The following is a 26750-nucleotide window of genomic DNA, read 5'->3' as shown; positions in this document are numbered from 1 at the left end:
TACCCAGTGAGATGATCTTAGGAACGCTGTAAGATTTCATGTCTTCCCTATGAAATACTTCCTGATTACTTTAGTTCTTAATCTTTCCAGCCTCCTGACATTAGTTACATTTATGTGAAGAATCTGCTATCACTTGTTCATTCTGGTAACCCTGTATTGGGGATTTGCTGAGTGCTGAAGGTATGAATTACTTGAGTGCCTAAGTAACAGTGATTGATATATGAGAATCAACAATAAATGTATACACACACACACACACACACACACACACACACACACACACACTCAAATATCTCCCAAGCACCTTACAATGTGAGTAAATAGTTCACAAGAGTTACTTGAACTTCTTGGATGGGGAATTTTTAAAGTTAGTGCGGAGGAAAACTTTTGGCTGGAAAAGCTAAGGGGCATTGAGGGAAATGAGAACTTTGAGGTAGACTCTTCTGTACAGTATGTATAGGTCTTGTATGCAGGAGTCTGCTCAGGTAGTATGCCGGGAACAGTCTACCTGTGGTAGGCTCTTCATTTGGGAGTAACTTGGAGAGTCATTCTTGAAGCCCTTCCAAAAGACCTCATTTCTGAGTAATGAACTGAGGTATTCAGATCTGGGCTCAGAGGACTCTGAAGTGATTTTGGAACTGCATGCTTAATCAGAACTTCAAAGAGCTTGTTTTGTTTTGGCCTTACTTAGCACAGCACATTTGGGGTATTGGGAGGATGCTGCTTGAGTTAGCTGGATTTTCCCAAATGACTGCCTCACATCCTGCCTCTTGGACCAAGGGCGTTACCTAACTCATTGTTACACTAGGAGACACGTTATTTATGCAGAGGTGAAATTCATTATACAGTAAGTAAGTAAGTACTGAAGTGCTTTTGGGACAGGCTAGTAGTAGGAAGCATTAGTAGTGGCCTCTGCAGTGTTCACATGGGATTTACATTTCCCGCTTTTGCCCATTCCTTATGCTACTTCTTTGCCCTGGGACAGTTGTTGGTAAATGATTGTGTGACTAAAGGTCTCCTGGGAAGCAGTCTCAGTTGCTCTTGGTCTGCACTCTTCTGTGGCTCTCATTTGGGGGAATCTCACCTGGGGATGTGCAGGCCAGATGGCTTGGCTGGGAGCCACAGACCAGACACGGATTTGGACATGCCCCAGTGCTTTCATTTTAATCCTGCATGGACCAGCTGGCCTGTCCCCAGCTTGCTGCCACATACTCTGTGTTCTTGATGGCTTCAGTGTCTTTGCCCTACTCATTTCCCTCAAGAAGGATCTCTCTTTTGTGTCTCTGTAGGGCTCAGCTTAAGAGATAGGCTTCCTGAAAAGCTTTCTCTGTCTAATCTAGCTGTAAACCTCACTGTGTGTGTGCTAGTATATTGCCAGCTTTTCTGTGTGGTTCTTGTAGGTATTTACTGTGTAGTTCTTGGTTTATGGTCTGTTCATTTGTTGGACTATCTTCATGTATTGCCCTGTTTTACTAGTAAAACCCAATGTTGAAGGATTATGCATTGTAGATAGCATGTGTTGACCCTCTTGCTATTTTTGTGTGTTTTGAGGCTGAGGTCTCAGAATATTGTTTGGGCTGGTCTTGAACTTGAAGTTCAAGTTCTTGAAGTTCAAATAGTCTGCTTTTCTTAGCCTACTGACTGGCTGGGACTACAGGTACACACAACTGCTCTACCCTTTTATTTTGTTTTGTTAGATAGGGTCTCTGCATCTCCCTGGCTGTCCTGGACCTCCTTATGTAGACCCACAGATGTCCATCTGCCTCTGCCTCCTGAGTGCTGGGATTAAATGTGTGCACACAGTGTCCAGCTAGCCTTTGTTTTTCAAAAAAAAATATTTTGAGGCAAGGTGTCTTGTAGCTTATTCTTACTGAATATTAGCAGAATGATCTTGAGCTTCTTACATCCTGTCTACTTTACAAGTGCTGGGATGACAGGTGTATGCCACCACACCTGGCTCAGTTGTGATATTTGTTGTTGTTGATATTTTTCTTTCTTTCTTCTGCTTTTTGAAGCAGGCTCTGACTATGTGTCCCAGGCTGACTTGGAATTTCCTATATTTCTATATACCCCAGGCTGTCTTTTTTTTTTTTTTTTTTTTTTTTTTAGGATAGGGTCTCTCTGTAGTTTTGGTTGTCCTGGAGCTCAGTATCTCAGTATGTAGAGCAGACTAGGCTGGCCTTCCAGGTTGTTCTTAAAAATTGCAGTTCTTCTCCCTTAGTGCCTGAGAATTGGAATTACAGGTGTTTGCTGTCATACCCGACTTTGTTACAGAGTGTTGGAAGGGGCTAATGAGATGCTAAGATTGCTTACTGTTGTCTGAGGACCTAAGTTTGGTTTTCTTAAGTGGCTCATAGCTATCTGTAATAACTTCAGCTTCAGGGAATCTGCCAGCTTCCTCAGACGCCTGCATTCCCGTGCACATACCCACAACAGGCACATAATTAAAAAAATAAAACTTTAAAACTATAAGCAATATTTTAAGACCCATTGACATAAAAGTGCTATTGGTCGAATGCTGTCTAATGAAAATGTTTAAGATTTTGATGTAAATTTTTCAGTTAGAACATTAATTTTTTAAATCATATTTTGCTTGTATTTGTGTGCTCACATGTGCATCCTGTGGTGCTTAGGCAAAAGTTAGAGGACAACTGTGGGGGTCCATTCTTTCTACCATGTTGGCAGCAGGTGTTGAGCTATTTCCTAGGTTCCCAGTTAGAACCTTTGAGCTAAGTTTTCCTGAATGTTGCATTTCTAAAGAGAGTACAGTAAAGTACAGATTCAAACAATGTGGTATGTTTAAGGTGGGGCGGAGGAGGGTGTGTTGTCTATATTTGTATGATCTCCTGATCTTGAAAGTAATTCTGAAAACAGTTTTCTCCAGTCAGTGCTGGGGTCAGACCCAGGGCTTCACGGATACTAGGCCTAAGCTTTATCGCTAAGCTATCCCTCAGCCTCCAGATTTATTCAGGATAGACTGTTGTATTAGTTACTTTTCTGTGGCTGTGATGAAACACCAAGGCCAGAAAGCAACTTAGAGAAGGAAGGGTTTGTTTGGACGTACAGCTCCACTGGGACAAGAATCGGTCCTGTTGGGGAGGCCTGGCAGCAAATGGCAGGCCTCCTCAAATGCAAGCTTGAGTGCCCTGAGCTAGAAGTAAGGCAGGGCTGTAACTCTCAAAGCCCAGTTCAGTGCTAAGATGCCCCAGCAGAGCCTTCCTGCATAGGGCTGCCAACTGGAGACCAAGCATTCAAATACCTTGGCCTTTGGTGGACACTTCTTATTCAAGTCACCACACAGTCTTAGTCAGCTTAGTAATTAGTAGCCTGGTGAGAGCCAACAGCAGGTCAGCACTGTGAGTAGCTGATTGTGAGGCCACACTGATCCTTACCCAGTGGGTCACCTCTAGGACAGGGAACTCTGGGTCTGAAGCACTACTTCTAAATCATTTATCTGTTTTGAGAACTCTTTAGGTATTCTGCTTTTTGTTTGTATTGTTTTGGGGAAAATTAAAAGAATTAAGCCCAAACTGTTTCTTTGCTGTAGTCTGAGGAAAGTGTTTAAGTTCAAACCCTGCATTTTGGAGAATGGTTTATTGTACACATTTCTCCAGTTGCCAGGTTGCTTTCTCATCCTCTTTGGCTTCCAAGCAAACAAGAATCCACATAACTGCTGACTGCTGTCAGCACACAAAATGACACAGGAGTCTGCTGCTTTCTACCTGTGTGAGACCTTCGGCAGGATCCCAGCCCCTTTGAGTCAAAGAAGTCCATCGATAAGATGGGACTAGACCCAACATGAAAACATCACTTTGATGGGTAAAATTTACAGTCCTACCTCATTTCCTTCCTTATTTTTCTCTGTTCCCTGGCAGGAACTTACCTTGTTGAGTAAATTAATCTCCAATTCCAAGTCCTGGATTTTTCTGCTGCCTCTGGTCCCTGCTCTATTTGTCACCTTCCTGTTATGCTGGCTCTCTTGTTTCTCTCTGGTAAATTCTTATCAGATAACAGCTTTGAGTATCCTCTGCTGGCCTCAAGGAGGTGCCCCTTTTCTATATCCTTCCAGCAGCCTAAGGGTTTCTCTTTTAAAACAAAAACAAAAAAAAAAACCAAACACTACCACCCCAGAATACAGGTTATCACTATGTAGCCCAGGCCGGGTTTAAATTTATCATCCTCCTGTATCAGCTTTCCTGGTTCTGGGATTGTAGGTGTGTACCATCACACACAGCGCACTGGGAGCTGGACATGGTGGCACCAATCTGTAGTCCTAGTATTTAAGACGGTGATGAGATGATGACGAGGATGACAAGTTTAGGTTAGCCTGGGCCACAATGAAAATTTGAAGCTCGCCTGGGGTATATAGTGAGACCTGTCTCAGAAACTACAGCAACAATATCCTTTGTGTCTTTGACAACCCCTGCCCACCCCTGTGTGCGTACATGTATATGTATATATATGTACATGTTCATACGTGTATGTGTGTGGGAGTCACAGGTCAACCATGGCTGTCATTTTACAGGGCCATTTTGTTTTTCGAGACGGGGTCTATCATTGGTCTGAAGCTTGTGTAGTAGGCTAGGCTTGGTGGCCAGTGAACTCCAGGGATCTGCTAGTCTCAGCCCTCCCCAGGGCTGGGATTACTAGTACATATATCATGCTTGGCATTTTAAGTGGATTCTGGGGGTCAAACCATGGTCCTCATACTTGCATAGTGAACATTTTATTAACTGAGCTATCTCTTCAGCCTCATTCTCATCCCTCCTCACTCATACCACATAGATAGATGCAAACATTAGCCCCCCTCTCAGCTGCAGAGGTGATTTTACCACTTCAAGCATTGTAGTATATTTTCTTTAAGTTCCTTACCCCTGTGGTGGTGGTAGTGTCTATATTCATATGTGCTCATGATCTTGTAAATAATTCTAAATATATCTGAATTTTTCATTATTATATATCTATTATAAAAATATGAAAAAGTATAATTTGCAGTGCTAGGATCAACTCCAGAGCCTTGCACATGTTAGACAAGCACTCTACCAATAAGCTACATCCACATCCCTGATCATTATCATTTTTATTTATTATTACCTTATTTATTTGGGATATTGTTCACATATCATACACTTCAGTCATTTAACATGTACAGTTCTTTCGTTTTTCTTGAGTGTTCAGAAAGTGTAACCATCATCATGGCCCAAACTTAGGATGTTTTTATCATCTCAAAATGAAATTGTGGCCCTGGCTTAGTGGTAGACATGTAGATATATAAGACTCTGGTGTTTTACTGAGAGGAGGGAGGGACACACACACACACACACACACACACACACACACACACACACACACACACACAGAGAGAGAGAGAGAGAGAGAGAGAGAGACAGAGAGACAGAGAGACAGAGAGACAGAGAGACAGAGACAGAGAGAGACAGAGAGACAGAGAGAGAAAGATAGAGAGATAGAGACAAAGAGACAGAGACAGAGAGAGACAGAGAGAAAGTTAGTTTACCACGGTTTATCAGGTACTACCCATTCCTGGCCTCCACACTTAACCACTTTACTTTCTGCATCCTTAGGTTTATGTGTTCTACATATTCTATATAAAAGTGTGACCATTCTTTATAGGACTTGTAAATATCTTCTCTGTAGACTATAGGGCTGCAGTGACTAGGTTTATATCTTGGCTTTCCTCTTGGATTTGTCATCTAACTTGACTCTGCCTCTAATTTGTAAAGTGGGAGATGATGGTGTATGTGTAGTGTGTGTGGTGGATAAATGAGTTAACATGGAGAACATTTAGGACTGTTTATACACTAGTAAGGATTCCATAATCCTTGGCTTCTGTTAGGTCATTTCTAATTGATTAATTTCCTGATCTTCTGTGTTGAGGTTTATTCTGTCTGTGTTGTTGCCAGTTAACCTTCAAGTACATAAAAACAGTTACTTAGACCAGTTCCACTGTAGCCCTAAATCCTGAGTTAAGAATATAGTCATTATTTAACTCTGTTCTGTCACAGTGACTTAAGCTAGAAAAAAGAGCTGCAGCATTTGGCAGTATAATTATGAGTCCTCATTTGGTACTTCAGTGCATTTATTTGTATGAGAGATGATGCTCTCATCTGATTTAGTTTAAGTCAAAGTCAATCTAGGGCATTTGTTTCTAAAAACTGTGTTTTACTTTCATTAAAGTGAGTTTGTTTCCTCAAAAGTTGCTTTTGAGAGTAATTTCAAAACAAAACATATTTTTCCTTTCATATTTTTTCCAAGATCAAAGATGTCTTTTGTTCTTTAAGAAAAATTCATTGTGTCCAAAACATTCGTATCATCATCACCTTCAATATGGTCAAGGTTTTATCTGAGTCATTGATGGGGACTTCAAAGAAACTGTTGAAAATAGCAATTCGTTTTAAAAATAAAGTTCAACATAAATACTAATCACATCTAGATTAAAGCATGTAAGAGAGATTGTAGAACGCTAGACAAAAAACTGAAATCACTGAACTCGGAACCAGAAATCTGAGATCAGGACTTAACAGGACTCTGCTGAGCTTTCTCTGAAGAATAAATGTAAGTGGTGTTTACTCTTTCTGGGTCATGGTTTCCACATCTGTAATGAGGCAGTTGGCCTAGAATACTTGTGGCGCTCATCCAGAGGGAGAGCTGCTTGGTCTATTTCTTATGGTGACAAGAAGCAGCTGAGTGGCATGTGCTGGAGTCCCAGCTATTTTGAGAGGCTTGCGTGAGCTAGAGTGAGCTTGGGCCAGCTTGTGGAGCTTAATTGAGACCCTGTCTCAAAAGATTGGTGATGGTAGGGATACAGTCACTATAGTGGAAGAGTAAGTATCTATCTGCCTAGACTATGCAAGACCCTAGGTTCTGTCTCTAGGTCCAGATAGACAGATAGGCACACACGCGCGCGCACACATGCGCGCGCACACACACACACACACACACACACACACACACACACACACACACATTGTCCTAGAACCACATGTGCCAATAGAGAAGGCTGTGAACTAGCCATCTAAATGTTTGCTATACTCTTTTTCCATTGTTGATACCATAGTCCTTTAAGCTTTTGCGATTGACACAATAAATTTTTCCTTAAAATTTCAAATATTTTAAGAGATTTTGCTTGTAACTAGGTGGTTTTCTTTTTTCTTTTTTTTTTTTTAAAGATTTATTTATTTATTATATGTAAGTACACTGTAGCTGTCTTCAGACGCACCAGAAGAGGGCGTCAGAACTCATTACAGGTGGTTGTGAGCCACCATGTGGTTGCTGGGATTTGAACTCATGACCTTCTGAAGAGCAGTCAGTGCTCTTACCCGCTAAGCCATTTCACCAGCCCGTAACTAGGTGGTTTTCTATCTCATATTATGACATTGTAGTCAATTATGGGACATAAAAGGTGCAGAGGTGTAGGAAATTTTTATAAGAATCCATCATCCATCTAAAACATATCCTTAAATTACAGACTAAATAAATGATAGGTGTCAAGTGTGAGTGTATTAGCATTATTTAAATGTATATAATGACTTGGAATTAATAAATATTTATTTAAAAACATTTTTATGTTTATAAAACTCTTGAAATTTATAAGATGCTTGTAATCTATGGTTCTAAGGTCTTCTAAAATCTTCTCAAGGTTCACATTTGGAAAGCTCAAGAAACACCCTCTTCTAAAAAACACAGCAAGAAGTCAGTCAAATGGTGAAGGGCCACCTGGCCTCATACCTTTGTTTCCAAGTATGCATGTGTGTGTACTGGAAGCAGCATTTAGAGAACCTAAGCAACCTTTACTTTTTCACAGAATGTAGCCTGATGTAAAAGAGTTAAGACAAAACAAAAATCATGGAAAAAAAACTCTTGAGTCCTGTATTAGACACTTTTTTGTTGCTGTGATATAACACAAGGCTTGACTAAGGCAACTTATAGAGGACCTTACAGTTTATTTGGGCCTTACAATTCCAGAGGAGTAAGAATCCATCACCACCATAGTGGGGAACACTGAGTGCTCATATCCTAAGCCACAAACGGGAAACCTAGAAAAAAATGTACTAGGGATGGAAGGAGGCTTTTGAAACCTTAAGACTACATCTCCTGATCCTTTCCAAGTAGCCACCAACCAAGTTTTCCAGTGTATGTGTATGGGTAGTCATCTCATCGAACCACAGCAGGTTCTTGCATCCTACTTAAAAATGCTGTTAGAAGAGATTGAAGCTTTGTTTCAGATAGGGTGATAGTTTTACTTACTAAGTTGGCAGAGTCAGCAGTTGCCCAAAACTTTACCAAACAACAAATATGTTATCCTCTAAGTAAATAGGAAAATAACATTTGTTAATGTTTATGTCAAAGGAAGTATTGAGCAGAACTGGGATGCTTCTGGCTGTTTGCAGAGTGTGCCCTGTGATAGCTTGCATTGCTCTTTGGTTCACCATTACAGTCTCCTAGTACACTGAGCAGATTTGTTATATTTAAATTACCCAATATTCTTTAGGTCCCTTGTTTTTTATTTATATTTTAAAGTTGGCGTGGGTCCTGAGTTCCATAAGGATGGTTTCATAGGTGCATGTAAATACATGTGAACTTATTCCCTGGCTCCCCCTTTCCCCTTTCCCATCCCATTAGCCTCTGTCATTCCCTTAGAGAGATTTTACTTTTATGTCATATATACCTATATAAATTTATGTATGACATCAGTGTTTAAACCAGTCTCTAAACCAGCCTCAGAAGTACAATGCTTTGTATGTATGTATGTATGTATGTATGTATGTATGTATGTATATATGTATGTATGTATTATTTGTTTTTATTGAGACAAAATTTCCTGTGGTCCAGGCTGGTCTTGAATTTCTGATCTCCTGCCTCTGCCTTCCAAATTCTGGGGTTCCTGGTGTATGCCTCTAGGTGTGATTGTTAACGCCTTTTGGTATGTGTGCCTACTCCAGAGATAGTGCTGAGTCCAGGAAGAGAAGAACTCTGTGGTATTTTGTTGGGGCACCCAGTTTTATAAAGTCTCTTGGAGTCAGCCTAGACCCAGGGCTCTGAGTGGGTGAGGTATTCAGTGTTCTTCGCCTCACTCTTTCAATGGAAAAGGAAGATGTTCATATTTATGTGTCTCTATAAAATGCCTTGAAACGGTATCAGATGGACATTGTATGTTTGTGATGATAGCAGCTGAATAAAGGTCAAAATGCCATGGAAAAGAACAAAACAAGCAGGAGGAAGAGTGATTAGTTTGTTGTTAGCAGCTTAGAATGTTCCACTTAGAAGCAGTTAAACTGGCTAGAGTTGGGGCAAGGGAGGGGGTGCTGGGCAGTTTAAAGGCTGCAGCTATTATGGTGAGTGCCTGGCATTTTGTTTTCAAGTGTGTATTTGAAAACCAGAAAAGCCCTTTGGAGTACTGTTCTCACTGTGGACCTTGATAAAACAATTATTTCAAATCTAGACTTGAGATTTAAATTTTTGTTGTCAGGTTTGCCAGTCTTTTGGACATTTGGCTTTGATTATTCTTTCAAGATTTACGTGGGAGAAGAGATATATCAGTCAGTTTTGGTCAATAAATTGAGAAAAAGGAATCATGTAAATCTAAGTCCATATGTAAAGATTCTACTGATTTAAAGTATAAATTATTTATTAAACATTTATTAAATACAGAAGTTTACATTAATAGAATTTAAACTCCTTACGTCTGCTAGGGATTGTGAGTCTAGGGTCAGAGCATGCCATGCCAGCTCTCCACCACTGAGCTGCATTCCTCACCTAGGTTCCACTTTGTAAAGCCTGACTCTCCGGCAGCCCAAGCTGGCCTCTGCCCAGCTATGTAGCCAGGCCCAAGTTCTGTGTGTATTCTGAGTTGATGGTTGGTTAAGGAAAAGAGGTCAGCTAGGGAAGGTTCTTGATTCTTGGAGGTTGATTCAGTATATACAACTACACTGTATAAGAGACTTTCTTTTGGGAGCCTAGCACTGTCATCATATTGATGATGGATAATTAGTGATATCACATCCCAGTGCTTGGCATAACAAAAACCAATGGAAGTTTGAGACAAATTTGAAGAGTGAAGGTGGTTTGAAGTTTAAAGTTTGGGTCTTAGAAAATCACGAATGCCTTAAACATATGCTTGTCCAAACAACAAATTAATATCCATTTTAAGATTTTTTCCTTTGTTTATATTTTATAAAAATAAGATGGTAGTCATATACTCAGTATAAATACTTCTAGGGGATATTTAATTCCACTTAAAGATTTGTCTTTTTTTTTCTTGTTAAGTGGCTATACAGTTTTTCCATGTAGGAATGTACTGAAAACCATTTGGTTATTTCTGATTTGTTTCTGTTTAAAGAACGTCGGGAGGAATGATTTAGTGTGTATTTCAGTGTATGCATGGGTGAAAAATCTAAGATAAATTTCTAGAAAAGTAATTTGGTGTGTTGACAAATCCCAGGGAGTGGTCTCATTGTTTTCAGGGGGGGTTTGAGCATGTTTTCACCTGATCTCTCCAGCCCGTTGAGGTTTGTGAGTTGAAAGGTTAGAAAGTGACATCTAATTTTTGTTGTGAAAAAAAATCTTTAAAAAGCAGTTATTATTATATTGTGTAGACATTTATTACTGTGTATGAGTGTGTGGGTATGGGCTTGTGTGCTGCATGTGCATGTGGAGGTAAATGAGAACTTTGTGGGTTCTGGGATTGAAGTCAGGTCCCCAGGACTGAGCACCAGGTGCCTTTACCTGAGCCATCTTGATGACCACTCTTTTTCCTTAAATCTAGTGTGTAACTTTCTGTGTAGAGCAGGTTACCACATCTCAAACTTGCAGCAGTTTTGCTTCTGATGCCCAAGTGCTAGGTACCAGGTGTGCACTAACATGTCTTACAAGTGTTCAAATGTGTGCACGCACGCACGCACACATGCACGCACAAGCAATTTTTTTCATAAGGTTTCATTAATGTAGGCTAGCCTAAAACTTGCTGTGCCAGTGAGTGAGGATGATACCTCTTAAGTGCAGGGATTACAGGTATGTGCTAACAAACATGGTTTATGCAATGCAAGGGATTGAACCCAGAGCTTTATGCATGTCAGGCAAGTACTCTTCCAACTGAGATACATCTCTAACCCAGAAACACCTTTCCAAAAGGATAACCTTTATCTCATGTCTTTTGAGTAATTGACTGTCATTACTGGTTAATCAGATGTGAAAGAAGTTTATAGGCAGAATGAGTGACTAAGGCAGGTAGCACTACTTCCACTGCAGACAAAGAACCCATGCTATTTGGAGCTTGCCTGGCAAGTAACCCCTAATACTGGGATGCAGTTTGTCACTTAGACACAGGCAGGCTCCTTCTGATTGGCTGTTGATATTGCAGGTGCTTTTTATTTTTTTCCCTGTCAGTGGTTTTTTTTTTTGTTGTTTGTTTGTTTGTTTGTTTTGTTTGGTTGTTTTGTCTTTTGAGATGGTCTTGTATACCTTGGCTTAGACTGGTTATGTAGATCAAACTGGCCTCAAACTCAGAGATCTCTACCTGCCTCTGCCTTCTGTGTGTGTGCCACAATGCCCTGGGAAGATGTTTTTTAAAAAGTACATTTATATCTGGCACATGTGGAGGTCAGAGGACAATTAATGGAAGTTGATCCTCTCCTAGGACCATGTGGTTCCCTGGATTGAACTCAGTTGGTCAGTGCTGGTGTCAGATGCCTTTAGCTGCTGAGCCATCTCACCCAGCCCCAAACCTTTGATATATATATTTTAATTATTAAAAACAAACAAACAAACGGGGGGCTGGAGAGATGGTTCAGTGGTTAAGAGCTCTGACTGATCTTCCAGAGGTTCCTGGTTCAATTTCTAGCATCTACATGCTGGCTCACAACTATCTGTAAATCCCATTCCAGGGGATACAAGGACTTCTTCTGGCTTCCACAGACATTTCACACATGTAGTGGATAGACAGAACATAGCAAGCAAAACATCTAAAAATATAAAAATAAATACCCAAAATTCCCACTTACGTGCGCATGTGAGTGTGCGTGTGTGTGCGTGTGTGTGTGTTTGTGTGTAAGTGTAAGTCGGGGGCCAACCTCTGGGAGTCAGTTCTTTCTGTTACTGGACATTTTGGGGAATACTTTTTTGGTTGTCAAGTGATAACTGCAAAAATCAGAAATCCTTCTTGGGGTTTTTAATATCATTAATAAGAGATTTAAGAATGGACTCATAGAAGCTCAAGAACAAATTTATTAGCATTAAAAAAAAAACAAAACAAGAAACCCAATCCAGGGCAAGCAAGCCATAAATCTTAGCAGCTGCGTGAAGGAGAATAGGAAAGAGATAGGGTAAGGGGTGGGGAGCCATGCTTGTTAAGTTGGTATGAGGGCAACCCACAACAGGGCAGGCAAACAACCACATGAGAGGGATAGGAGAGAGAGAGGTGTGTGTGTGTTAGGGGAGAACATCATGCTTTTCTGAGTGATTCAGAAAAATAGGCAGACGTAAGCTGTGTGGTTGTGCTAGGAGGTTGGAATTCTGGGAAGGAAAAGCACATCATTTCATTCAGTAGATAATTACCTGTCTCTTAGCATGACTTAAGGTAAACCCAGGATCTGAGGGGTAGTCTCTTAGCCTGCCCAACTGGAGTCTTTACCAAGGCCAGAGATCTCAATTCTTTTGACCAGAAGGACATAGTCATCTCTTAATAGACCTTGTGTCTATTCTACTGTGGCTCTTCTGTATCATTTCTATTTAATGAATCAGGGACCAAACTCAAGGTATCAGGCTTGGTTGTGAGCCACCTTGGTGGCAGAACTGGTAGGGATGCTTTGACTTGTAAAGGACATTTGTCAAACTCTAGCTGGTTGTGCTACTTGGTAGGAGAGCATGTAGAGGGTGGGAGAGGATGGGATTACTGTTGGCATCTACTAGTAGACAGGCCAGAGCCAGCTCCCACCGTTTAACATGATCAGGTGAGATTATTACTCGTGCTTGAAGTTCAGAAGCCTTGTGCTGTGGTTTGCATCTTAAGTATCTCCCAAACATCTGTGTGTTAAAGGCTTTTATTTCTCAGAACTGTACAACTGGGAGGTAGGTGAAGTTTTAAGATGGAGTCTTTGGGGCATTGGGGTATGCTCTCTAAACAGATTATGGGGTCCCAGCACCTTCCTCTCTTCCATTTTTGCCTACTTGCAAAGAGGTGAGTGTCTTGTGCATTTTGCCATGATGCCGCTCCACGTGCCCCACAGCAATGTGGTCAATGGGTCATGAAATGAAACTTGCAAAAACTCTGAGGCAAATTTACATTTTCTTTTCTTCTTCTTTTTTTTTTTTTAAAATAAGTGGTTTTTAGTGTTGGTTATAGTGATGGGAAGAGGTAGTTAGGGTACTCTGCATTAGAAGAGTCTGCTTTTACTTGAACACAGCCTAACCACATTTTGTTTGGCTGTTTATTAGATATCCCTTTTACTCTGCCAGGACACGATATCTACAGCAGTTGACTGCCCCTGGCTACTTCTGGAAACTGGTGCTATGTCCAGCTGCATCTCTTGTTCTTTTGGCTCTCCCATAGGCAAGGCTAGGTAGATTGGTGTAATGAACCTTAGTATTTTCTTTTTCTTTTTCTTTTTTCTTTTTTTTAAGAGAGTTTCCTTTATTTAATTGCACATGATATGTTAGAGCAAGCAGGTTTGAAATGCAGGTCAATCTGGGTTCACTTATCACCTATGAAACCTGAAATGAGTCATTATTTTGCTTTAGTTTCCTTGTTTGCAAAATGGGCTAAGAACCTTAGTATTTTCTCTGAGGCTATAGAAATAGTCTAAAGATTTAGCTTTTGGGTTTTGGTAAGGCTTCTGGTAATATCTAGACTGGAAGAATTGGCTGTTATTACTTAGCCAATAAATACCTTTCTGCCCAATTGTGGAAGTAAAACGAACAGCCCCATTCATTCTCCACTCCATATCTAAAACAAAACAAAATACTCTCCAACAAAACAGAACAAAACAAAATAAAACAACACTTAGTGATCCAGGAGAGGCTACCTAGCTGTTCCTGTTGTACTTTTCATGTTTGTCATTAAAAAGCCCGGCTGCCATGGCCATCTGATGGCATTTCCAATAAGGAGGGTTGGGGAGTCCAGAGCAGGCTTGAGTCATCAGATCCTTTTAGAATGCTAGATTCTTTCCATGGGATTAATTTAAACTTGTTATGACTCTTTAAAAACCTTTACAAGAAGCTTCAGAGCCTTAATAACATGGGACTCTGCTTGTTTAGTGGTTACTTCTAAAGGCCATCTTATATTCATGTAAAAGAAACAGCAATTTTTAAGTTTTAAACCGGAAGCAGCAGCTGCTTAGGACAGCTTCTCATGAAATTAGAAAATAAAACATCCTATTCTTTTTCCAAAACAATGTAAGTTTGGGTTATCATTTAAAGTCTGCATGAAAGTGTAAATAAACATTAAGTGCATTGTTCATATAGATATGTCTGTAGGTCCTGCAGTGCAGTGCCACAGAGCAGCAGATAGTGGCTGAGTTCACAGTCCAGAGCAGAAAGTTTCTGCATGATTGCAGGTCTAGACTGAAAGTTTTCCCTCTTGATATTGTGTCTGTCTTTGTTTCTTTGATTGTCTTACTCCATGATAAGAATATGATTGAAGCCACAAGCATAAATCACACATGTAATTTACAAGTTTCTAAGCCAGCCAGGTGCTTGGGAGGCAGAGTCAAGAGGATGATAAATTCAAGGCCAGCTTTGATATTTTAGTGAGACCGGTCTCAAAATAAAAAGTATATGGCTTTAGGAAGGATTCTTAGACAAAATAAATAATATATATTATGATTGGGTTTAGTGCTGTGTTTAAAGATGTTTGAAAGCAGAAAGACCAGTTTGTGAAGTATGTAACAATAAAATTAAGAACCTAAACATTAAAATTAAAAACCTAAAAATTAAAACCTTAAATATAGTCTGGGCATGGTGACCCATCCCTTTAATTCCTCAGGATGAGGTGGGAGAATGGTAGCTAGTTCAAGACCAATCTGGACAACACAGTGAGTGACTCCACTGTTGGATAGGACTACCCTCTCTGAACCAAACAGTGACCATCTTTGGGAGTTCAACCGTGTGTGCTTGCAAAAAGACCACCCCAAAGCTGAGTATAGTGGCACACACCCTTAGTCCCAGCACCTGGGAGGCAGAGGGAGGTGGATCTCTGATTTCGAGGCCAGCATGGTCTACAGAGTGAGTTCCAGGACAGCCAGAGCTACAAGGAAAGACCCAGTCTCCATCCATCCATCCATCCATCTATCCATCCATCCATTCATCCATCCCACAAAACCAAACAAAAACCTAAAACAAGTAAACAAACACAAAAAGATCATCCAAGCTGAACTTGTCTGTTGACATCCCCTCATATGGTGAGAGTGGGAAAGGTCCCATAACTCTGATGTGCATGCACTCCACACCACCTGTTGTACTGGTTCTGCCCTTATTTTACCTGGCCTAGGGACTAGAGCACAGGGTGACATGGGTTAGGATATGGGGCTCCATTTGTGTGGCTGTGAGAAAGATTGCTGAGTAAAGACTGCAGTGTGGCCTTTGGGGGTTACCCATTCTCCTGGAAGTAATCCTTAATTAGTGCATCAGCCTATGGGATGGTAGGGAGGGAGGAAGCAGTAAACAGGAGTGGTCCAGAAAGAAAATGGGAGGGGAAAGGAGGAGGGCAGGTGGAGTGCTGTCAATCTTTTCTTTTGTAGCTTTCTGTTCTAGTGTAACCCTAGCAGTGCTGTTGGTGAACACTAGATGCAACTCATAATATGAATAGTGGTCCATCTACAGGATAGATTTTTCTGCATGGACATGCTTGTGTGTGTTCTTAGAACAGAATGCTTGTCTTAGGATTTGTTAGATAACTTACTATTTGTACAAATGTTTCTACTCATGAGCACAATTTAAAAAATAGTTTCCTAGTGGAAATGGTTTAAGAATCTGAAAAGTGGAGGAGAGGAGAGGAAAGTTGAGTGGGTTTAGGAAGAGAAGTGATATTACTGACTGTCATTAGGACAGTTCCTCAGGAAAATACCTTTGAGGATATTCTCCATCAATGTGTGCACAATCACACAGACAGTAACAGATTATTTCTCAAATGGTACAGAGTGGAAATACCCTATCATTTGTTTGCATATAAACAAGGAAGGAGGATATTCTCATTGCATAGCTTTTAGTATGCTTTTAAAAAATGTGTGTGTGTCTATGAGAGAGAGAGAGAGAGAGAGAGAGAGAGAGAAAGAGAGAAAGACAGACAGAGAGAGAGAGAGAGAGAGAGAGAGAAAACACATGTATGGAAAATCTTTATAGTGTTTATATAGTTCTCTCCCCTTTCAGCGTTACATGGGATCTGGAAGAGAAACAATAGACCATCAGGCTTGTGAACCGAGGTAGGTTCCCTTGCAGAGCCTTGTTACCTACTGAGCCGTCTTGCTGGCCCTAGTGTACTTTTATTTGAACAACATGGTAGTCTAGATCGTCTGTGACCTGAGTAACATCTAGGCCAAAATTGCACAAAAGAGATGGATACTGTAAGCAAGGCATGGGTGACACACATTTGTAATCCCAGCACTTAGGAAGTGGAGGCAGGAGGATCAGAGTACAGGATTATTCTTGGGCTACATAGTGAGTTGTAGCCCAGCCTAGGCTACACGAGATCCTGTTGTCAAACTCAAACCAGGCTGGACTAGAAGTGTGACCTCTAAGGTGAGGTGTCAGGATTGTTGTGGGTAGCTCTTTTTTGCTGCTTAGATTTCTTTTAAATCAAAAGAAACTATTAGCATAAATATGTTTGTTGTGGCTTACTGAAATATTAGGATATTAAAAATGAAGGCTGTCATTCCCACAGTGTTTCTCTAGTTGGAGAAAATTGTGAAGGAATTCCAAATAGTCCATGGGAGAAGGGGCAGTAAAGAAACTGCCAACATGACCACTCCATTGTATGGTTAAGACTGTTATTGTGAATAATAGACAGCAGAGAGAAAAAGTAGCAGAATGGACATGCCTATGGCTGTCTGCGAGTGAGAGGAGGATGGAACTGTGAGGTAGCAGGAGATAGAGTGAGGGAATGGTAGAGACTGGAGGTTATAAGGAAGGTGAGTAGTTGTGGGGCAGGAAGGGCCAGGATGAGGCTTGGAAATGTACAACAGGTACTTGTGAATAGGGTCTAAGGAAGCCTGGTGACTGACTGCATGTGCTTTGATGTGCAAGCATAGGTACCTGTCAGTGGAGAGCTGTATGTCTCTTCTGCCAGAAGTAATCAGTTCCTAAGGAGTGCTGGCTTTTGCCCTACCACCCTATAGTCCAGCTTGAGCTCATTTCTGGATCATACTCTGGATAGGCCTGAACCTAGTAGTCTGGATCTAGATTGACACCCTAGGTCTGTCCTGCCTGGTCTTTGGAATACATTTGGACTACTTTTTTTTGGTTTGGATTATAACCGTGTTTCTGAAAATAGTCTGTAAATGTACCATTCTTGTAATTGTCTCATTCTTAAACTGTGTTTGAATATTTCTAGGTGATTGACTCAATGTATGCTTAAAGCAGATGAACATAAAAATAGTAGTGTTAATATAAGCAAGTTCTTTATGGAAAAGGAAATGACTACAGATTCTTTTGCTCTTTATAACTGGTATAATCCAGAGACAGGTCGGGAAGGGAAGTGCCCTTGCATTTTGATACTCTTGACTTCTGCTCATAGAATCTTGAGTCTACATCTCCAGGGTTAGCTTTTCTTCAGTCTAGTTTTCCATTTCTAGCTACTGCTAGGCACTTCAAATTTAGCATGCCCCGAATTTCTCTAGGATCTCTTCTTTTAGGGTTGCCCATTTTAGGGAACGACTCTATCTTCTCTTTTGTGGCCCAAATGCCATCTGTTTGGCCCCTCGCTGAGCTCTCCTTGCATGCCCTGCTTTCATTCCCACCCTGCTCTCTGCTCATGCCCTTTCCTTCCGATTGCAGAAGCCCCCAGTAGGTCTTTCCCCCAGCCTGGTACTTCTGTAGTTAACTTTCACAGAAGCTGGTGGAATGTACCTTCAACTTCCTTTCCGTGGTCTTCCTGCGATTCTCAAGCTTACTGACTACAACTCCCCTCCTAAGCTAGATCCACTAGACACTGGGTTTTGCTCCTTTTGGTTCCCTTGCAGAGCCTAGAAAGCCCTTCTTCCCCGTGTGCTTCTGACCAGGTTTGTTGACCGCACACTCAGCTAGGATACCACCTCTTTGATACAGATGAGTGTCTCCTCGTTCCCACTGAGCTTTCTCCTCATCCAGTATTTACTGCACTGCTGTATTATTAGATATTGTGAGCCTGCTCCTGTCTCCCCACATTGCTTAGCCTTTTCTCTTCTCCACTGCTCTTGTATCCTTTTGACACTCCACAAAGTGTTGCTCTTGACACTTAGCTGTCTGAACTCTACCAGGGCAGAACTCTTCCTCACTTTTGTTCATTGCTGATGTATTGGTATTGGTATTAACAGCGCGTAGGACATAGAAAATATCGAGAAAGATATAGGAGCAGTTTGTAATTTTAAGTTCAGGACCCAGCTCACATTTGTCACCTAGTTAGGGAAGTGATGAGAACAGAGTTTTTCACAGTCTCTGTAGGGCCCCTTTGTGTCCTTGTTTGGTCCTTAGAGTAAATACAGTTAAAGATGTTTTATTCATCCAGATCAATTCCCTTTTTTCTCTGCTTCCTTGTTTTAGATGTCCTTGTTTTTAAGCTGTGTTTCATATCACTCCAGTTATCCCCCAGTCCCCTTTCTTTTCTTTTTTTTTAAAAAAAGATTTATTTATTATTATACATAAGTAGACTGTAGTTGTCTTCAGAGGGGCTAGAAGATGGCATCAGATTTCATTATGGGTGGTTGTGAGCTACCATGTGGTTGCTGGGATTTGAACTCAGGACCTTTGGAAGAGCAGTCAGTGCTCTTACCCACTGAGCCATCTCTCCAGCCCCCCCAATAATCAAACCTCAATGGTTAAATTGCTCACTCACTTGCCAAAGTTAGTGTGTATAGAGTGTGGCATATGCAGAGTCCCAACCATGTATGGCTACATGACAGCAGTTTTCAAGCAGTTTTGCTCAAATAAACTTGAATTTTGTATGACAAAGTTTGTCCCACCTCCCACTCCCTTGGTGTTGAATCCATTTTTTTTCTTTCATGTTTAGGTATTGTCCTGGTATTGTTTTTGTCAGCTTGACACAAGCTAGAGTTATCTGAGAAGAGGGAACCAGAGATTGAGAAAATACATCTTTAAGATTAGCCTATAGACAAGCCTGTGGGATATTTTCTTAATTAGTGATTGATATGGGAAGCTCCAGCCCACTGTGGGTGGTCCCACCTCTGGGTAGTGGTCTGAGGGGGTATTTAAGGAGCAAGCCATGAGAATAAATCCAGTAAGCAGCATGCCTCCATGGCTTCTGCCTCCATTCATGATTTCCTCAGTGATGGATTTTGAAGTGTGAGTTCTAAAGCCTTTCTTCCTGAAGTTGCTTTTGTTCTTGGTGTTTATCACAGCAGTAAGAACTCTAACTAAGACAGGTGTTGCATAACATGGTGTTTTTGTCTGTTATAAATACTGAACTGTAACGATTAAGCTGTTTCATTACTCTTGAATATTGAACCAATTGAATTTACGAAAAGCATGTGTTTCTTGTTACCATGCTACAGCAGTGAGCACATTGTTTTTTTCTTTTTCTATGGTGGATTTACCTCCATTTTCCTCTGCAAGATTTTTCAGAATCTATTTTATTTTTAATAGTTTCATTGCTAACTATTTAATATTTAAAAATAATAAAAATAGAGGGCTAGAGTTGGCTTAGTGGTTAAGAGCACTTTTTGTTCTTGCAAAGGACATGTGCTGCACAGACATACATGTAGGCAAACCACTCATATACATAAAATAATAAGAATAAATCTAAAAAGATAAAATAAAAATAATTTGAAGTTAAAGATTTGAAAGATCACTATTTTTTATTAAATTTATTTAGTGTATTTGTGTATTTCTGTGTGTATGTCTCTGTATATTTGTGCGTGTGTATGTGTGTATGTGTGAAAGTCAGAGGACAAGTTGTGGGAGTTGGTTTTCTCCAGTCAGGTTGGCTTCTGCCTATCACACTTAGGTCATTGAGCTTGGTAGTAAGTGCCCTTTACACACTGATCTTACTGTCTCAAACATGAAGTTCAGGCTCAACACATGATCTGCCTGTCTCTGTTGCTTTAGCATATTCTTTTTTTTTTTTAAATTTATTATTTATTTATTTATTATAAGTACACTGTAGCATCAGATCTCATTATGGGTGATTGTGAGTCTCCATGTGGTTGCTGGGATTTGAACTCATGACCTTTGGAGGAGCAATCTTACCCGCTTTGGAGGTGCTCTTACCCGCTGAGCCATCTCACCAGCCCCCGCTTTAGCATATTCTATGCATGTGTACCACCATAACCACCAACAAGGCACTAATGTTAACCCAGTCTAGAAATAAGCATAATTTATCTTCATTACTGCATAACTCAGGCTGATTTACTGATATTAAACATTTTGATAAAGAATGATAAAATATAGAATAGAATTGCTTCTACTAACTACTATTGTGATATGAGTAGGGCTTTGCCATAAAATAAGAGTTCTTTGTTCGTGGATGGGTTTTGATGATTGGCAGAGGACAGTTCAGAATGAAGTCTTCCCCACTTGAATTCTTGTATTGTACTGTGCTAAGGCACAGCAGACCTTACTCAGATAATTGAGAGACAGGAATGGAAAGAGTTCTGCTATTGCAGTGTCACTCAGGCCTTGAACTTAAGTAAAATATATCTATTGCCAAAATTGTTTTTGATTACAGCTGGACCCTATGGTTGTTAACTTTTTTTATTACTGGGGAGAAATACTTGGCAAAGGCAGCCTAAGGGAGGAGGTTATTTGTTTTACAGTTTAGAGCAGTGGTTCTCAACCTTGGTAATGTTGCAACCCTTAATATAGTTCCACATATTGTGGTGACCCCCCAACCATTGTTATTTTTGTTGCTACTTTATAACTGTAATTATTTTGCTACTGTTATGAATCATATTGTAAACATTGGTATGAGATGCCTATAAAAGAATTATTTAACCCCCAGAGGGGTTGTGAGCCCCAGGTTGAGAACCCCTATTTTAGGAGGTCCCAGCCATCATGGTGGGGAAGGCATTGCAGTGGAAGCTTACAGTAGCTGGTCATATCCTGTTGTTAGACAGAAACTGGAGAGCTTGGGGAAGAAGGGGACCTCTCAAGGCCTTAGTGGCCTCTATTTGTGAGCTACACCTTGAAAGTTCCAGAACTTTCTGGAGTAGTGTCACCAGCTGGGAAACGTGTGGTGCGTGCGAGAGAGAGAGAGAGAGAGAGAGAGAGAGAGAGAGAGAGAGAGAGAGAGAGAGAGAGAGAGAGAGGAGAGGAGAGAGGTGTGTGTGTGTGTGGGGGGATGGGGTGGGGGTGGGAGAGTGGGGGGGGTAGGCTTCAGATTTAACCACAACAGACATTTCTTTTAATATTGTTGAAAGCAGACAGAGAAACTGCCAGACTTGCAAAATAATTGGTTTTCTAGTTGTAAACTGTTCTTTTTCTTAGCATTTCTACTAGGATGTCAGCTGGCCCTGTCTTTGGGGAGAGATGGAGGAAGTGAGCTGTGCTGAGGTTGGGGATTAGTGAGCATTAAGTCTTTCTTGGGTCGTGTCTCCTTTGTAAAGTTGGGGAGGGAGGATTTTGAAAGGTTAACTGAAAAAAGGCTCAGTTCAGAGGTAAACAGGATTCAGGCTGACTGGAGAAGGAAATCAGTGATTTGGAGATGAATTTCCTTAAAGTTAAATGTGGAACAGATTTGGCAAAGCTTGACAATCGCTGGAGCTGGACTGTGGGCATGTTGGGGTTCACTGTGGGATCCTTTTCTGCTTTTCAAGTATAAACATTTACACAACAAAGTAATATAAGACACATTTGCTGGGGCTGGTGAGATGGCTCAGTGGTTAAGAGCACTGACTGCTCTTCCAGAGGTCATGAGTTCAATCCCAGCAACCACATGGTGGCTCACAACCATCCAGAATGAGATCTGACACCCTCTCCTGGTGTGTCTGAGGACAGCTACAGTGTACTTACATATAATAATAAACAAAATAATAATAATAAAAAAAAGACACATTTGCTGGTGGAAAGTGCTGTCTGTGTCTTCCAGTTTGAGGTCCATTGTCTTTTGGGAGTACTAACACTACTAGTTCCAGTACCCTTAACAAAATAAAACATTATGTTAAATCAAGACAAAAGAAAGTACCAAAATCTGATGGTTTTTGACTTATAAAATTGGAAATTTCATACAGTTCAACCTAATACTGGAGTACATGCATTTTTTCCCCCCTCTGCCAGGTTTTTTTTTTTTTTTTTTTTTAAAACTAGTGTGAATGTAATCTGCAGGCTCAGAGAAGCTGCTTCAGGCTTTTCTATTCTCTGGGGCTGTCATTTCTGGGTATGATTTATCAGGAAGATTTTACATGTGCTGACAGTACTGTTCTGGGTGCTGCCTACACAGAGTTAAGTAGACAGTCACTTCTTGGTTTTATTGTACCAGTCTTGCAAGTCAACTCTCTGTGCTCAGTCTCTGTGTTCTAAGAGTGGGCCAACAAACCAGTTAGCTCATTTAGCAAAGTGCCGAGTGAGCAGATGACCATGTTTGGGGTAGACATGTGGAGCTGCCACCTGCGTAATACTCAGGAGTTTCCCTTGAAGAGAAGTTAATCTTCCAACGAGCCCTGAGTGCAAGTGTGTGCACTTTCTATGTTATAGAGCTAGGGAGTGATGGACAGGAGACAGGTGCCTTTTCCCCTTTGGTGAGATAGTTAGGACCTACAGTAGTGAAGGGATTTACTCTGTTGTAGAGGCAAATTGAAAGTGGAGGCAGATCTTGTACATTCTCAGTGTATATTCCAGAGCCCAAACCAGGTATTGTCAAAACATGCTCAGGAAGGCCAGGACATAGGTTGGTGATAGGACAGAGCTTAGTTAGCCCAAGGCTCTGGATTCACTCCCCAGTGCTAGAAGACATCCAGTGTGTGTTGGGCCTCCTGGAGGTCCCTGAGATGATTCAGCAGTCTGTGAAGTCACATTTTTTATAACAGTACTGACAATACATGCTTTTATCATCTCACGAGCAAACTCTGGAGTTTTCTAGAAGCTATTCAATACAGCAAAAAATTAAGCCAGAGTGGGCTTGAGATTTTGGATACGCATACTTTCTAAATGAACATTAAAGAGCTTTACAAAAGTGTGAGTTGATATAACTATTCTAATTTCTTTTGAAAATACAATTCCTATGAAACTTATATGGGCTCAGTGGCATATTTGCCTCATGGGTGCAGGGCCCTGACTTCAATCCCTAGCACTACTTAATTTACTCATTTTTTTAACTTTTGGCAGACAGTCTTAACTGTGTAGTCCTGGCTGGCCTGGAACTAACTCAAAGAGTTCTGACTCTGACTTCTGAGTGCTGGGATTAAGGGCATGTCCTGTGATACCCAGTAAGCACCATGGTCGTTTTGAATGTATGTGTGAATAGCTATTAATTTGGATCTGGAGTAGTCCCAAAGGCTTTATGTATTTGTTTTGTTTTTCATGGTGGTTATTTAATATCTGGGTGTTGAGGGCTTGGTTGGCATCCTGTGGCAACGCTGGGAGAGGATGGAAGACCCTTTAGGAGGAAGGGTCTCCTTTCAGGGAGTTAGGTCACTGACTGTGTACTCTGGGAGAAGATATTAGGATCTCCTGTATTCTTCTTCGGTTCTCAGTTGCTATGAAGAGAATAGACTTCTACCATGCCCTCCCACTCTGTATACTATTTTGCCACAGTCCAAAGTACAAGGGCCAAGTAGGTCAGACAATCTTTTTTTCTTCTATTATTTCTGGTAGTAAGAATTTTTTTTTTTTTTTTAAAGACCTGAGAACCAAACCCAAGGCTTTGCACTTGCTAGGCAAGCATACCACTACCAAGTTAAATCTTCAACCTCTAAAATAAATTTTATTAAATTATCATTTTTTATTTTGTCTGCATATGTGTATATTATATGTGTGCTACCATACTGTAGTGTGAATGTGGAAGCCAGAAGATAAGTTATTTGCTTTGATTCCTCCTTCTACCACACATGGTTTGGAGCTAGAAGTAAGGTCTTTAGGTTTGGCAGCAGGCCCCTTTCCCACTGAGCCATCACATCCCCATCAGGAATGTTGTCAGAACTATTCAGTACAAAACTTAAGTGATGCTTAATTTACTTTCTGGATGTGTGTTTTCAGCTCTCTACTTTGTGGGTACCATGACTGTAGTTTTCCTAATAAGTAAGAAATAGTCTGGTAGACAATTGTTATGATTTTTGATACACCCCTATATAAATCATTTAGTTAATATATTTTATCTTTATTGCAAAAAGCCAAATCACACAAAAATGGAAATAACTTTCTTAGAAAATTTGTGATGGCATTTTTTTATTTTTAGTAAAGAATTGATTTTACCTTCTACACCAGTATGCACACTGTGCACACATGCATGTGCACGCACACTCACACATACACGTGTAATCAATATGTAATCAATATGAAAGTGGAATGAAGCAGAGCTTACACTTACTATGTGAATGCATTCATTTCTGTTCTGCTTTACTTTAAAAAGTATGGTATTGCATCTTACTAAACCAGATTTTAAAAATGATACAAGACATGCGGTTACAGTACACAGGGCAAAAAGTGCTTTATAAAAGGAGTTTTGGGAACTGGGTTGAGCATTAATTCTCCCATTGATCACAACTGCCATCTTTCACTGTTGTCTTTTTTTGCTTGCAATATTTACCAGTGGCTCAGCTCAACTCCACACAAATGCCCAAATCAGGTCAAGTATGCTGACTGAAAATGTTAACTGTACTTAAGGAGTCACTTTGAAAGATAGCATATTAACATTAATACCAATGACTACCACATAGGAATGCATGCATGCTTCCTACTAAGTGCTGTATATTTTCCTTGTTTCTTGCTACAGTTTGCTCTGAAATTGGTGTTCTTTTTTTCTTGGCTGAGTATAGTGAGGCAGCCTTTAGTCAGGCAGTGGAGGGAACCATGGTCTCCGGTTCAGACTCAAGCTGAATGGAATTTGCTTTCTCCTGAACTGTTGCCCTCATTGCTGAATTTAACACATCTGGGCTTCATTTGCCAGGGAGCTGAAGTTGTCATTTGATGTATAATCTTAGTCCAAAATAGTTTTCATTCTACAAGGCGAGACCTTATTCATCATTAAGACTTTTTATTGGGTTTTCTCTCTTTGACCCCTAATCAGTGGTTTCAGTAGATGACCAAGTACTAAGTGAAACAGTTTATGGTTTTTTTCAGAATAGTTATTTTCCCATTTAAGGTGAGAGAACAGTTTCAAGTGGTTTGTCATGTTTTGCTGAGAACGGTTGGAATCTACTGTTGGTCTTACGTGGATTTGTGGATTTCTAAATCTTTATTTAGAAACAGGGTTTCACAATATAACCCTGGTTGTTCTAAACCTCCCTGTGTAGATCAGGCTGGCCTCAAACACACAGATATCTTCCTGCCTCTTGCTTCCTGAGTGCTGAGATGGACAGAGGCCCAATGCATTTTTACTAAGAGCTTTTCCAGTAAGATACTGTATTATATAGACAAGAGACCTATAACCTTACTGCTGTTCACTTAACATATTTGATTTGAAAGGACCTCCCTTAAATTAAGTTTATACATTTATTTGGCAGTTAAATTATATAAATAAGGTATCTGTAGTGGTTTGAATAAGATTGGTCTCCATAGGCTCATATCTTTGAATATTTGGTTCCCAATTGGTGGATTGTTTAGGAAGGATTAGGAGGTGTGGCCTTGATGGAGGAGGCATGTCATTGGGGATTGGCTCTCAGGTTGCATCCCTGGTCCAGTCTCACTCCTTTTCTCTGACTGCAACTTGTGGATCAGATGTGATCGGTCAGCTACTGCTCCAGGGCTATGCTTTCTGCTGCCATGTTCTCTGCTATGTGGTCATAAGCTCACCCTCTGAAACTGTAAGCAAGCCTCCGATAAGCTGCTTTCTTTTATAAGTTGACCTGGTCATGCTATCTCTCCATCATGTTAGAATAGTAACTAAGATAGTGTTTAAGTCCCCTTTCCTTCCTTTCTCTTAATCACTCTCTTTCTCTACCTCTGCTGCTTTACTTGGTGTTTTCTCTTCCTCCCTTCAAAAATGAATCAGTAAAACAATAGAAAAAATTAATAAACAGATTAAAGTAAAATAAAATATTTGATAGATATTATTTATCTATCTTTTTCTTCTTTTTTTAATTTATTATTCTTTTTTAAATTTACTTTTATTATTACTTCATTTAAAATTTTTTTTGAGTATGGGCATTTTGCCTATATATATGCCTATATACTATGTGGGTGCTTGGTGCCCAAGGAAGCCAGAAGAGGGTGTTGGATCTCCTGGGACTAGAGTTACATACTTGTGAGTTACCATGCAGGTGCTGGGGAACAAGCCTCGGTCCTCTGCAAGACAACCAGGGCTCTTAACCACGAGCCTTTCTCTCTAGCCCCTACTTTGGCTATTCCTTTTCAAAGCTTATACTTTCTGTTTTTATTATGGAAATATTTATTGGTCTTTTTCCTTTTCTCCTCCTTTCTTCCTCCTCTCCCCTTCTCTC

At 40.4% G+C, this 26750-nt stretch overlaps 1 protein-coding gene across 3 annotated transcripts in view; it reads left to right on the top strand.

Annotated features, from left to right (window-relative positions):
- Window positions 1-26750, top strand: part of Ppp2r5e (protein phosphatase 2 regulatory subunit B'epsilon) — a 159589-nt gene that overhangs the window by 39231 nt on the left and 93608 nt on the right. Inside the window, exon 1 of one of the 3 annotated variants that reach the window (XM_031356244.1) lies at window positions 9269-9353. The exons of the other annotated variants lie outside the window; for them this stretch is intronic. The gene's annotated coding sequence lies outside the window, so the exon portion shown is untranslated. Of the gene's footprint in view, window positions 1-9268; window positions 9354-26750 lie in introns of those variants that run through there. 3 annotated transcript variants of the gene reach the window in all.

The sequence above is a fragment of the Mastomys coucha genome, unplaced genomic scaffold, assembly GCF_008632895.1.
Source record: "Mastomys coucha isolate ucsf_1 unplaced genomic scaffold, UCSF_Mcou_1 pScaffold6, whole genome shotgun sequence".
NCBI classification, from domain to species: domain Eukaryota; kingdom Metazoa; phylum Chordata; class Mammalia; order Rodentia; family Muridae; genus Mastomys; species Mastomys coucha.
This window is presented reverse-complemented; position numbering and strand designations above follow the sequence as displayed.